Source organism: Theropithecus gelada, chromosome 3 (assembly GCF_003255815.1).
Source record: "Theropithecus gelada isolate Dixy chromosome 3, Tgel_1.0, whole genome shotgun sequence".
Lineage (NCBI taxonomy): Eukaryota > Metazoa > Chordata > Mammalia > Primates > Cercopithecidae > Theropithecus > Theropithecus gelada.
Genome location: NC_037670.1, coordinates 145,921,603 through 145,937,251, shown reverse-complemented (window position 1 = coordinate 145,937,251; position 15,649 = coordinate 145,921,603).

Sequence of the window (15,649 nt, the reverse complement as noted above, 5' to 3'; positions counted from 1 at the left end):
GTAAAGGAAAGAATGTTAACTGAAACTATTCATCATGAGGTGAGAACCGAGAGAGTTCCAGAGAAGAGATGTCATAGCACTAAGTGAAAGTCATTTACTAACGTGGAAGGCATGAGTGCAAATATGTAGGGAGGCTCTTCATATAAATAAAAAGGAAAGGACCTGCACCCAGGAGGAAGGTTCCAGCTGATACGATAAGGGGGGTGACTTCAAATGTCAGATCATCCATTTGAGGAGGTAAAAATCTGGAATAATGTGCCCCAAGACAGACTCCCTTTTCAGAATTCTGTGAAGGTGACTTCTTTGGAGTCACCTGGAGTTGTCTTGTTACCTTTCGGGGTTTTTTTTTTTTTTTTTTTCCTAAGACAAGGTCCCCCTGGAGGGCAATGGCACGATTATAGCTCACTACTGCAGCCTCCAACTCTTGAGTTCAAGCAATCCTCATACCTCAGCCTCCTGAGAAGCTAGGAATTCAGGTGGACACCACCATGCCTGACTAATTTTTATTATTTTTTAGTAGAGAGCAAGTTTTGCTCTGTTGCCCAGGCTGGTCTCAAATACCTGGACTCAAGCAATCCTGTCTGAGCCTCCCAAAGTGCTGAGATTACAAGCATGAGCCACTGCATCTGGTCTGGCCTGTTGCTCATTGTGTCACCTTTCTCCCCTTCATTTCATTACTCTTTCTTTTGTTCTTCAGAGAAACACAGGGGTGTGAGAAATAATAAGCAACCTATTAAGCAGTCATTTAAAGAAGCCAAGCTCTAATTTTTTCTAGATTCTTAGGATCATATTGGCACTATTTGTCTACCAAAGAAAGTTAATTGCAACTTTAATATAGTTTTTAAAATTACTTACTGTCTGTGATCCAAATAAAATGCAAGCAATATGAAGACGAGGATTTGATCCTTATTGTTCAATGCTTTGTGCCCAGCACCTAGAAAAATGTCTAGACAATGTGGTGGGAGTTAGTAAGAAATTATTTTAGGCAGATAGAGAGGAAAAGGGGTTCTTGGGAAGTTTTCGTTTTTTTAAAAGCATCTCCAGAAAAGTTTCCTATAAAGCGCCCTGTTCTTAGAGCCAGGCTGGCAACCTTTTATCTGCAAAAACAGGCCACTAGAAACTGGGTCCACCCAAACATGGTGATGCCCAGGGCCTTCTTGCCCTTGCCCCACATGTTCCTGCCAACATGGCCACCCCCACATATCTGCACGTGTGTAGAACATCATGGTGCCGTTCATTTCCATATTAGGGCGGGAGGGCCAGCTTTTTCATGGGCTACGTGAATGACATGCCTGGTCAAATCAATCCCCTGAGCCCTATGCAAATCAGACACTGCTTCCTCTAGCCTCTACATATATCTGGCTGGTATCCACTGCACTTGGGGCTCCCTCTCTCTACTTTGGAGCCTGGCTCCCTATCTGTATTGGGGAGCTTCTTCCTTCTGCCTTCGTCCTTCTTTCTTGCTTATTAAACTCTCTGCTCCTTAAAACCACTCCATGTGTGTCCATGTTGTTTTATCTCATTCGAGCCCAGACGAAGAACCTGGTGTTCCTCTACTCATTGGAGTCGTATCAATGATAGGTGTTTAAAACTATTTACTAAATGGGATGAATGAATGTTCCTGAGTCTCTATCATTCTCAAACATTAGGCAGGTATCTATTACATAAAACAGCCCAGTGTTAGTGGTGCTTTGCTGAATGCAGGTAGGAGGTAGGAGAGCAGTGGCCATGTGCAGGGCAAAGGTGACAGCTGCAGGAATCAAGAGCATAAATAGGAGTTAATAATGAAGAGGGAGCAGGAATTATGAGTAACAAGAGAACAGGAAGATATGGAAATATGGCCATGGGAAGGGAGTGTGCTTTCTTTCCAATAGCACATGGATTATGTCACCAGCTAATTATTTGGATTAAAGAAAAGGATGAACCTGAAAATCAGGAATTTAGGAACAATTGAACGAATAAATTGTAAAACCATTCTTTCATTGTAGACAGACTCCCTTTCAGTTAAGACCTTCATCTCAACTGAAGATTTATAACAAGAGACCTAAACATCAGTTACAACTTTTCAGATGAAGGCTCAAGAGTGAATTTCACCTTGTCCCATTGTTAGTTCTTAAAACTAGACCACCCCTCCCGCACCATAAATTAATGGAAATGGCTGAAGTTTCACCAAGACTGCTTCCATGAACCCTCCTTTTACTTTTCTTTTTAATTGACAAATAATAATTGCATATATTATTTTTATGGGGTGCAATGTGATGTTTTATATATGTTTACATTATGAAATGATCATTTGTCCCCACCTTTTCCTTAATTGCTCTTCATCTCTGGTCCATGCTCTATCCAGTTCTTGGCCCAGCAGTGCTACCTTTGGTCTTTTAAATTTGAAATTAGTTATTGGTCTTCCCAGCATTTGAATCTTGGTTATACCCTTTGAGAAAAGAGTGCTTGTTTCTCTGATTTTGAATGGGAATCCATGTCCAGGTTGCAAATTCTTGGCAATTTTGACACCAGGTATCCTCTGCTGGATTGACCCCAAATTCTCTGTAAAGTGAGTTAGGGACAGATTAAGATAATCTCTTTTTAAAACCCACAAGATTAAAGCAGATATATGTGAAAGTATTCAGGAAAAGACAAACAGTAAACATGTGTAATCTGTATTCAACAAAACTTATCTCGAGTGCTTTTACTAAGCATTATGGTAAGTGCTGCTATTATGTCCTTTAATGTCTCTTCCAATTCGTGTTGGTAAAAACACTTTTTCTCTCTAACAGTAACCTGTTGGTCTATTACCTTCCTATACTTGATTTGAAGAGAGATGAGTAGTAATTTTCTTCCTTTTTTTTTTTTTGTTTTTGTTTTTTTTTTGGTTGCCTGTTGACTCTTTTGTCTCCCATTGTACAGTCTCTGTTGACTGTTCTTCCTTTTCTTTATTGTCCTCTCTCTCTCCCTTTCTCTCTCTCTCTCTGTCACACACACACACACATACGCACACACACTCTCTCACACACACATGCATGTACGTACTGCCTTAAGGACAATGCAATATTCACCATATTCTGCAGATTTTATCTCCATATTCATTACACTTACACTTTTAGCTTATAATTTGTTTCTCCATGAGCAACAACCTCAGGCACTTCAGTGTTATTACTAAACTGCTTTGATGCCATATTTACTGAGTTTGTTGCCTTAACTTCTTGGCATTTCTATTTAGCATCATCTACACACCAAGATAGTATATACCATCTCTCTCTCTCTCTCGCTCACTTTTTTTTTTTTTTTTTTTTTTTTTTTTTTCTTAAGAAGAAGTTTCACTCTTATTGCCCAGGCTGGAGTGCAATAGCGCAATCTCAGCTCACCGCAACCTCTGCCTCCTGGGTTCAAGTGATTCTCCTGCCTCAGCCTCCTGAGTAGCTGGAATTACAGGCATGCACCACCATGCCCGGCACATTTTGTATTTTCAGTAGAGATGGGGTTTCTCCATGTTGGTCAGGCTGGTCTCAAACTCCCGACCTCAAGTGATCTGCCCGCCTTGGCCTCCCAAAGTGCTGGGATTACAGGCATGAGCCACCACACTCAACCCAGATCTCACTTTTAATAGGCATTGCTATTTCTCTGAGATTCAACCATGTGCTCCTTACCTGCTCTATATCAAATTTCTCTGTGCTTCACCTGCCCTTTTTTTAACCCTCTGAAATGAGCATTCTAACTTCAGAGAGATCCCCAAGACTTCCATGTCCTTGAATTCACTTCATCCTATCAGGGCCCTCTTTATGAAACTGGAGTTTGTCCTCAGACTGAGCAGCATGGTCTACAATACTTCCCTTTCCACTAGACCAGACGTCTTGGACTCTGACATTCTACAGAACTGGACACCATTGTCTACTATAAAGGGCTGCTACCATGGCTGGCTTTCTCCACTGCTGCTTCCTGGCCACGGAGGATCCTTAGAGGAAGATGCAGAGTGGTTCAGAACTAACTCAGCTTTGTTAATTTTCAACTAGATCCTCATGCTGTTGCTTGATCTTTTCATTGTTTTCTCATTGACTCAGTAAATCCTCTTCTTACAGAAGATATTCCAGTCTCCAGTCACAAAATCAAACACAGATTGTTAGGGACTTTAGAAATTGAGCCTGGTTTCTTTACATTGTAAGTGAGGAATCTGAAACTTGTAGATTTGCCTGAGGTCAGTAGATATTCTGAGTCAGCTGAAACCCAGACATCCTGACTCCCACCTGATGCATTATAGCCAGGCTCCTTATTTTCCTCATGCTGCTCAAGTCATGATTCTGCCTGATCATTTAGTAGATGATCTGGCCTTCTATGTCACATGAAAGATCTGGGCCATCATCTTCAGTATACCCCAGCATTATCTTTAAAAAAAAAAAAAAAAAACCCTGGCCTACAGAAACATTATCGTTTTCTTTCTTTCTTTCTTTCTTTCTTTCTTTCTTTCTTTCTTTCTTTCTTTCTTTCTTTCTTTCTTTCCTTCTTTCTTTCTTCCTTCCTTCCTTCCTTCCTTCCTTCCTTCCTTGCTTCCTTCTTTCCTTCTTTCTTTCTTTTTTTGACAGACTCTCGCTCTGTTGCCCAGACAACAGAGTTGCAGTAGCGCAACCTCAGCTCACTGTAGTATTTGCCTCCCAGGTTCAAGCCATTCTTGTGCCTTAGCCTCCCAAGTAGCTGGGATTACAGGCATGCACCACCATGTCTGGCTAATTTTTTGTATATTTAGTAGAAATGGAGTTTCACCAAGGTGGCCAGGCTGGTCTCAAACTCCTGACCTTAGGTGATCTGCCTGCCTCGGCCTCCCAAAGTGCTGGGATTACAAGCGTGAGCCACCGTGCCAGGCCAGCATTATTGTTTTGATAGGCCTTTTAGTCTCTTCCATAAGTTTCAAAGGAAGAGATAAACCTCTTTATTTCTAAAAAGAATCCCTTCACTCTTTTTCCTATACTGCAAAGTCCAATCCTTCTATTTTCCCTGATTTTTGATTGCTTCTTTTTTCTATTACAGTTTCAATTCCTTCTTCTCTGTAGATACCTTTTTAAAAACAAGCTCTCATCTCCCTGCTTCAATAAACAGCATTTAAAAAAAGACAAAAACAAAAAACAAAAACAAACAAAACAAAAAAACAAGGTTGATCCCACTATTTATTTTATTTATCAAACCATTTCTCCCACTGTTAAACTCATGAAATGAGTGATGTATGCCTGGAAATTCTCTCCTTCTACTCCTTACTCCAAAATGTACCAATTTTATAACCTACCAAAACTGCCTTTGCAGATATTATGATCTCCTTTTCTTCTTTTCAAATCCTAAAAAATTTTTTCTGTTATCTTCTGATCCAAAAATTCTGCAGATTTTTATTGTGTAGAAGACTCTTTTCCTTGCATGTCTCTCTTCTCTGGAGTTTCATGTTTGTTCTGTTCTTCCTGCTCTGATCACTGCCTTTCTACTTCACCTCTTCCTACTCCTAACCCCAAAACAGAAAGTCCTATCAAAATACTTGTATTTTCTTTTCTTTTCTTTCTTTCTTTCTTTTTTTTTTTTTTTTGACAAGGGCTGCGTCTATTGTCCAGACTGGAGTGCAGTGGCATGATCTCGGCTGACTGCAACCTCCACCTCCTAGGCTCGAATGATCCTCCCACCTCAGCCTCCCAAGTAGCTGGGTCTAGAGGCACAGGCCGCCACACCTGACTAATTTTTGTATTTTTAGTAGAGATGGGGTTTCACTGTGTTGGCCAGGCTGGTCTTGAATTCCTGACCTCAAGTGATCCACCTGCCATGGCCTCCCAAAGTACTGGGATGTGCCACCACGCCAGACAATTTTTTTTTTTTTTTTTTTTTTTTGTATCTTCAACTCTTCTGCGAGTTCTCCCAATCTCAGAGTCTCAAATAGCAAATCTATTTGGATAACTCTCAATCCAGCATCTCTAGTACGTAAATCCTGCCTGTAATCTAGATTATATTTCAAATGCTTAAGAATAGCTATGTTTAGATTATTCAAAAGCCAAGGAATTTGGTAAGATTACTCAAGCACAGGATGAGAAAAGAAAACTATCCAGAACCAAACGCTGAGGCACTTAAACATGTAAAGATTGAGTAGATATGAAGGAGCTATCAAAGGAGACAGAGGAGCGGAGGAACCAACCATGAGACAAGACAAAAGCTGAGAAAAAGGAAGTATTCTGGAATCCAAGAGAAGCGCAAATGAGGGAGAAAGCAGACATGTTCAATGCAAGAAAAAGTCAATACGTTGGGATAGAGAGGGGGCCACCGGAGTTATAAACACGCAGGTTTCCACAGCAGTGGTGGGCAGAAGAGAAGCCAGACTTGAGTAAGTTGAAGAATTTGTGGGTGGCAGGGAAAAGGAGAGAGCATGAAAGGCCAACTCTTTAGAGAAGTTTTGCAGAGAAATCAGACTGGGTGGGAGATTTGGGAATGAAGGTAGAGTTTTTTTGTGTGTTTAGCATATGGCAGATACTAGAGAATGTGTGCATGCTATTTGGAATACCCAGAGAGACAGACAGAGAGAGAGACACTGGTATTGCAACAAGGTAAGAGATAACTGAAGGATCAAAGTTCTTGTGAAGGAAAAAGAATGAACCCACAGCTCAGTTGGCATAGGCCCTTGAAAGCAAGTTGAATACAGTTCTCATTGTAACAGGAAAGAGATAGTGAAGATATGTTCAATTACCAATAGGATTATAGATTTTGTGGTGGAGAAACTAATAAAATTTTCTGCTAGTTTCCATTTGAGTAAAACAGTGATGTCATTATCCAAAGTGAGAAGAAGTTGAGGAAGGTTGGGGAGATTTGAAGAAAAAGAAATCAGAGTGTGGGAAACAAGACAGAAGAGTAACCTGTAGGATGGCACTGAGAATCCATGTGAGGTGTGCGGTTATGTTCTTAAGATGAAACCAGCTTCTTGGTGTGATTTTCTCCTGCAAAATTCAAGACAAATAGATAGGTAGAGTGTAATAGGGTAAATATCATTGCGTAGGAGTTCAGGGAAGGCCTCTCAGACAATTCCAGCAGACCTATAAGAAGTGAGACTTGTTTCCAAGCACTCTAGATAGAGCATACAGTAAGTGCCAATCCCTTAGGTGGCAACATGCTTCCCATAGTTCCAGAAATATTCAGGAACCCAGTGTAACTGGAACATAGTTTTAGAAGGTGAGTGGTGAGAGATGAGATGATGTAGAGCAGATTTTCAGAGTTTTAAATTTAAAATATATACATATATATATAGAGAGAGAGAGAGAGTTTTACTTATAGTGAAGTGCCCACATATTAATTATACAGCTTAATACTTATCTCTCCATATATATCTACATACACACACATTTATATGTTTTATACATGTATTTACACTCCTAGATGCATTACATATACCCATATAAACGTAACCTAGGTCAAAATATGGGACATTCCCGGCATCCCAAATGGCTATCTTGTGCAAGGATGAGAATTTTGAATTGTATTCTGGGTAATATTTGAAGCTAGTACAGGAAGTGGCACCATCTGACTGATTTTTAAAAGGATTACTCTGAGTGTCACCCAAAAAAAATACTGATGACACTGCAACATCTGAGCAAGAGATGAAGGTAGCTTGGACCAAGTAAGTGGTGGGGAAGATTGTAAGAAGTGGTCAGATTCTGATTATGTTTTGAAAATAATGTTCCCATGTTTTATGATGGCCCAAATCTGAGCTGTAAGATAAAGAGAAAAGTAAAGGATGACTAAGAGATTTGTGGCCTGAACAATCAATGGAGCTGCCATTTAGTGAGAAGAAGAACCAGAGGAGAGGAATGTTTGGAAACTACAGGAATCAATAGTTAAGTTTTGGCTATATTAGCTTGAAATAGAGGCTAGACATTTAATCAGAAATATCTAGTGGAGGCCAGACATGCCAGACATGGTGGCTCACGCCTGTAATCCCAACACTTTGGGAGGCTCGGGCAGGAGCATTGCTTGGGTCCAGGAGTTCGAGGTTAGCCTAGGCAACATAGTGAGCTCTTGTCTCTACAAAAATAAATAAATAAATTAAATTAAATTAAAATTAGATGGGCATGGAGGAGGCTGAGGTGGGAAGATTGCCTGAGCCTGAGAGATAGAGGCTGCAGTGAGCTGTGATGGTGGTACTCCACTCTAGTCTGGGTGACAGACAAAGGCACCATCTCAAAAAGAGAAGAAGAGGAAGAAGAAAAAGAAAGAAAAAAGAAGAAAGGAGAAAGAAGAAAGAAGAAATACAATAATGGTGTCCCAGAAGCCAAGTGAAGAGGGTGTCTCAAGAAGCATAAATGATCTGTGGCATCAGGTGCTGCTGAGAGCTCAAGAAAGATGAAGACTGAGAATTGGCCATTGGGTTTGGCAATGTGTAAATAATTGATTACAACATCACTTACTACTGACAGTTCTTACCCTCCAGTAATTTCTCCCTTCATTCATGTTGTCTGTGTGTGTTACGGGGGGGTGTTATTTTTTTTCCTTTTAACTGATACTTGATTAAAGAATGGTAATTTTGCTCTTTAAATGGATGCCTATCCTACGTACTTAACTTGTCTTCATTGTTTAAGAATAGATTATTATTCAGTAATTTTTTGTTTCCCTTTTTCTCCCTCTTATAGGCATAAGTTTGGACAAGTGATTTAAGGAAAATGATGGGTTTTTAAAAAACAGAAATCTAGGCGAATAAGAATTAATAAGCCTTCACAAGGCTTATCTAAGAAGGTTGAAAGTATTATTTGAAGGAACGTATCCCATCTGAAAAAAGTCTAGTACAGAAACAGCAGGGAATAAGATGTTACAGATGTCAGTTTAAAATTAGTACAAAATAAAGGTATTGACATAATGATCTCAACACAATTTAGGACCCCAGTTTGGGGATTTTTATTCCTATGAAACAGTTATTAGTGTTACTCACGTATTTCCAGTTCTCTGCTTTCTAGTCATATGCAACAACTGCATTCCCCACCTCTTTTTGAAGTTAGACACGCCCATGCTACTTGTTATGGCCAATGAAATGTGAGTAGAAGTGACTTGTGTAATTTCTGTTTGATAACTTTGCAGAGTAACGCATGATTTTCCTGTTTTCTTGCCATACTGATGGCCTTCAGTAGCCTGAATTCCTGAGTAATTATGATAAACAAAGTCATCCATTTGACTATTAGTGGAGATGTAGTATGAGTGAAAACTAAACTTGCACGTTTTAAAATTCATTTTATTTTACTCATTTATTGTCTTTTAGAGACAGGGTCTTGCTCTATCACCCAGACTGGAATGCAGTGGTGCAATCATGGCTCACTGAAGCCTTGCATTCCTGGTCATAAGCTATCCTCCTACCTCAGCTTCCAGAGTAGCTACGACTACAGACACACACCACCATGGCAGATAATTTTTAAAATTTTTTTGAAGAGACAGAGGTCTTCCTATGTTGCCCAGGCTGGTCTCAAACTCCTGGACTCAAGCAATCCTTCCTCCTTGGCGTCCCAAAGCGCTGGGATCACAGGCACTGTGCTCAGCCAATTTTTGCCTATCTAAGCAACTAAAATTTGGGGGTTACTTGCCTCTCTAAAAAGATCTAGCCCATCCTAACACACACTATTACATTAATCTTTGATTAAGAAACTTAAATGTTTTCATCACCTGGAGAGATTTACAGTAACAGAAAAGGTAAAATCTAAACAAATAACTATTTACTTGTTGGGTTTTGGGTGTCCGTGGAAAATATGTTTGGGGGTAGTAAGATCTTGATATTCTACTCTACAAGTAGTTCCTAATAGGAGAAAGAATAAAATCAAATAAATAATGGTTCTCTCAAGTTTCATCTGCCACTTCATCCTTGCCTGGAAAGAAGGAGTAAATATATGTTGCACTTTATGTTATATGTGACCGACAAAGTGCTAAATATTTTTGGAAGATTTTGTGAGATAAAATTTACATAACACAGAATTATCCATCTTAATTATTTTAAAGTGTATTATCCAGTGGTCTTTAGCATATTCTGTATGTTAGGCAAGCATCACTGCTGTCTAATTTCAGAACATTTTCATCACCCCAAAATGATAATCTGTACCCATTAAGCAGTCACTTCCACTCTTCCCTTCTCCAGCTTCTGGCAACCACTGATCTATTTTCTATTCTGTGGGTTTGCCTATTCCAGATATTTAATATTAATGAAATTGAACAATATGTGGCCTTTTGTGTCTCACTGCTTTTACTTAGCATAATGTTTTAGAGGTTCATTCATTTCATTTTATGGATATATCATATTTTGTTTATCATTTCAGCAATTGATGGAAATTTGGGTTATTTACACTTTTTGTCTATTATGAACAGTCCTGCAGTGAACCTTTGTGTCTAAGATTTTGTGTGAATATGTGTCTTCATTGTCTTATTTGTTTGGGGAACTACAAAACTGTTTTCCACAGTTGCTGTACTTTTACATTTCCACCAGCAATGTATAAAGTTCCAATTTCTCCACTTAAAAAAAAGCTGTAGCCATTTAGTAAGTGTGAAGAGGTATTGTGGTTTGACTTTGCATTTTCCTAATTATTAATAATGTTAAGCATCTTTGGCCCAGTGTGGTGGCTCGCACTTATAATATCAGCACTTTGGGAGGCTAAGGCAGGAGGATTGCTTGAACCCTGGAGTTTGAGACAAGCTTGGGCAACATGACAAGATCCCGTCTCTACAACAAAAAGAAAAAAAAAAGTTAAAAAATCTTCCCATGTGCTTATTGGCCATTTGTACATCTTCTTTCTAGAAATATCTATTCAAACTTTTGTCCACTTCAGCTTCAATTGTTTGCCTTTTTGTTGTTGAGTTATGAAAGTTTTTTAGTATATATTTTGCATATTAGACTAATAAAATATATAATTTGCAAATATACTGTTACATTCTCTGGGTATTTTTTTTTTCATTTTCTTGATAGAGTCCCTTGATGCACAAAATTATTTAATTTTGATGAAATCAAATTTTCACTTTTGATATTTGTGCATTTGGTGTTATATTTAAGAAAACATTGCCTAACCCAATGTTACAAAGATTTGTCCCTATGTTTCCTTCTAAGAGTTTTTTAGTTAGCTCTTACATTTAAGTATTTGATCCATTCGGGGCTTTTTGTTTTTGAGTCTCACTCTGTCACCCAGGCTGGAGTGCAGTGGTGGTGTGTACTTGTCTCACTGCAACCTCTGCCTCCCGGGTTCAAGTGATACTCCTGCCTCAGTCTCCCAAGTAGCTGGGATTGCAGGCGCTCACCACCATGCCCTGATAATTTTTGTATTTTTAGTAGAGATGGGTTTCACCATGTTGGCGAGGCTGGTCTCGAACTCCTCACCTCAAGTGATCTGCCTGCCTCGGCCTCCCGAAGTGCTGGAATTAGTTTGTGTATATGGTATCAACAGGAATTCAAATTCATTATTTTACATGTGGTTATCAATCTGTCTAACATCATTTGTTAAAAAGACTATTCTTTCTGCATTGAATGGTCTTGGTAGATTTGTCAAAAATCACTTGACCGTAGGTAAATGAATTTACCCCTGGACTCAGTTTGATTCCATTAATTTATATGTCCATCCACATCCCAGTACCACACTGTTTTGATTATTATAGACTTGTAGTAAATTTCAAAATTCACTCCCTAATTGGGTTCTGGGCTGAAAATGGAATGCACAACTATGATGCTTTGTTTTTAAATAGAGTCCCCTCTTCAAGTCAGATTATCATTTAACCCCTTTATATCCATCCACTGCAGTGTGGGCTGGTAATGTGTAATTCATCTCTGCTTTGTGCAGTCCTTTTCTATCACCGGTTGTGTTTTTTAACCTATCTTAGCTTGGGCAACCGTAACAAAATACCGTAGACTAGGGGGCTTGAACAACAGGAATTTATTTTTCACAGCTCTGGAGCCTGTGTAATCCAAGATCAAGGTGCCAGACAATATGGCTCCCCAGAAAGGGCTCTCTTCCTGTCTTACAGATGGCCACCTACTTGCTCTGTCCTCACATGACAAAAAAGAGAGTCCTAGTCTTTCTTCCTCTTCTTATAAAAGCATTGTTTAAAAGGTAAGTTGAGTAATAATCACATTTTAAAGAGTTTATTTGAGCAAACAACAATTCATGAATTGGGAAGCTCCAAATCAGAAGTGGACTGGGAGCTCCACCAAAAGAATGCAAGAGAGAGGCTTTTACAGAAAAAAATACAGAGGTAAAATAAATAAAATATTTAATTGGTTACAGTTATTCAGTTGCCTTATTAGGTCTATTTTGTTAATTACATAATTATAGGTTTTTTCTGTTTCTGAAAGATTGGTGCTTAAATTCTGTTTTTCTTTAATAGAGGCATTTATAAGAAATAGCTCAAGCTAAGTTTTGCTTATGTTTGAAAATCAAGCAAGGTTGAAGTCACTCATGAGGCCTCACTGGTTAAGTCTGCTCTGAGAATCTGCAGGCTTGGTCTCCATTTAAATGTACTTTAGTATCACTAATCCCATCACGGAAGTCCATGCTGACAACCTCATCTATACCTAATCACCTCCCCAATGCCCCACTTCCAAATATCACATTGATGGCGAAGTCTTCACTATACAAATTTTGGGGGAGCAAAACATTCAGTCTATAGCATTACCTATCACTTCAACAGAAGGTGGTAAAATATGAGAGGGATAAAATTCTGTAGTTTTGTACATTCAGAGTGATTGTTAACAGCTCCTATGGGACAAAAATAAAATGAGTGTAGGTTGGGAAAAATATAGATCTACCCACAGTTTGGCAAGAATTTTGACTGCTGCTTCTTCCCATGTGGTGATAATAGCCAGCTCAGAATTAATTAGATTTAATAGATTTTTAAAAATTGTCTAGCAAAAGAATCCTCTTCTATTAGGAGTTTCTTGGTTCATATTCTAATGGCATACCCTTTTAGTTGTTGATTTACATTTTGTAAAAACTGGAGAAGTAGTCAAGACCCTTAAAATGTATACTGAGTTTTAATTTCAAGTTATTTGGTTTAATTAATAGAGACGATCTCTCTTTTATTTTATTAAGCTTATTTTATTAAACTCTCCAGTGTTCCACATTTTTGACATCATAAACAATTAGTGAGGGACAATAAATATTTAAGTTCTCCAATTTTAGAATTGTTTATGCTATAATTTCAATACATAAATACTAGTGATTTTGACATATTTATACATTAAGGTTGATAAATCATTTTATTTTTCACCTTTTAAAATAATTGTTTACCCAATGAAATCAACCTGAGAAAAAGCATCCAGACCTTTTCTGAGATATCGAACCACACTTACGCTGTTTGTTTGTATAGTACTTGTTGATTTTAAAATACTGGAGTTGACGGCTAATTGTCTACCAACATCTATTCTCCCTATTTCGTAACAGTAGAGTTATGCCTGGCACAGCCCCATCCTGCTAGAGATGATCAGACTCCCATGCTGCTGGATATGCCCAAGCGACTATAATGTATTCCACTTGCTTAAAGAGAAGGCTTTCCCCTCCACTTCTCATGTTCCCCTAACCTGTAATCTGGACCATGCAGATGAGAGAAAGCTTAGAGCAGAGCAGCTGGCTAGAAGGAGCCCAAGACCTTGAATGACAGATCTTATGGAGCACAACTGCCCACCTCTCTAAACTACCGCCTTCCTCTAACCTGTTGCATGAGAGAAAAATAAGTCATTATACCATTTCACCCTATGTAATATAGGCACTATCGAATAAATGCAATCTATTTATTTAATGTTACATATCTTAATTTTGTGGAAGGAACACAGGAATACGTGATTTTTTTCTTCTTTTATTGAGTTTCTAACTCAAGGTAAAAAACTAATATAGGAGAGAAAATGTGGACAATGAAACACTTCACCTAATTAGCACAGAACATTAATGCTCATAGTGAAGTAATTGGATTAGTTAAAGAAGTTTATGATGATTGAAGAAATGTCTTGAAATATGGGTTGAAAACATTTTCAAAAGACAAGAACAAGAAGAAGGCCTTTCAAGTTTACAGAAGTAACTGTATTGGAACAGAAATAGTATATTACATGAAGAAAATAAGATGAAATTGGATGATTGGCATATACGTTTGACAATGTGAGAAAAGAGTGAGTGTGTTAGGGCAGCTTATGCAGAAATTTAGGTTCTTAATCAATAAAATGACATTGATACAATGATAAGAAAACCAGATCAGGATGGGAAGAGAGTGGAAGCAAGGATGACCCCTTAAGCTATAACCTAAACCCTAGAGTGTGATAAAATAATTTTGAAGAGAAAACAGAGATTACAAAGATTATAAAGAGACAGAACAGAAAACAAGACATACTTGCTCACAGAAGATGCATTTGCAAAAGTCTAAACCTATATGAAAATCAAAGTTTCCACGAAGCATTTTTACTCTGTATCAATAATGCAACTGACAGTAATAATCAGGATAAAATTACTTAGGACATCATTCTTTTCCATTTACTATCATTGTTACTGACATTCTTAGCAACAAACTTTCTGTCATCATGGGAACTTAACCTTGACTTATTTATAGTAGTATTAGCTTAGTTCGTTGTTTCATAAGATAATATTTTATAATCTTAGTGAACTTCTTTGCAAATACAATGTCTGTTACATAGAAAAGGCTCATATATTTTTTGCTGAACTGAATTAGAAACTGCACAATATTTCTATTGCAAAATTTTCTACATATGTATGGCATACATGGAGATGAAGATGGCCTCTCAAGAGATAACAGGCCTTTATAGGGTATTTAAATAATTTAATAATTTAGAATAAAGCCTTCAAGAAGTGATTGTGTCCTCACCTGCAATTATACTTTATTTGTTGCAATACTTATGCTCCAGGGAAGAGGTTACGCTAATCATGGTAGTGTTCCCTTGATTCATTCTTTGAACAAATGTTCACTAAGTGCTACCGGGTGGTAGGCATCACTCTATGTCTTAAGGAAAGAATGGTTGAACAAGCTCCTTGCTCTCATGGAGCTTAAATCCTCATAGCAGAGATAAACAATAAATAAGTAAAAAAAATCAGTGACATGAACTTACTATTCATACAATGAAGAAAGTAAAGTAAGAGGCTACTGAATATTGAAGTAGGGAGGTTGGGTAAAGCCTTCCTACTGAGAAGTGGTCAGAGAACTAAAGGATGAGATAAAGCAGCCATGCGGTATCTGCAGAGAGAAAAATCCAGGTAAAGATAACAACAAGCGTAAAGTCCACGAGGCAAGAACCAGCCTGGCAGGTTGAAGAACAAGAAGGCAAAATGACTAAACAGAGTAAACTGGGGGGAGGAATAAATGAGGTCGGGGAGATAGGAAAGTGCCTGATTATATTAGGCAATATAAGCCTTGGTCAGGAGTTTGGATAGAACAGAAATGAATTATATGTATATTACAGAAAATAAATATAGTGGTGGTTGGTATCGTAATCTGCAGCTCAACTTAGAACAGAAGTACTTCAACGGTACCCCACAACTATGCTTAAAGATTCTGGTACACTTTCTAATGGCCCCATCTTTGACATAAGCTACACCAAGTGTCACCAGGTACCTGAGGAAAGCACTAGAAGAAAGTCAGAAATCCAAGCAAATACAAACAAAGAAGGGGACAGTGCAAAAGCAGGAAAATT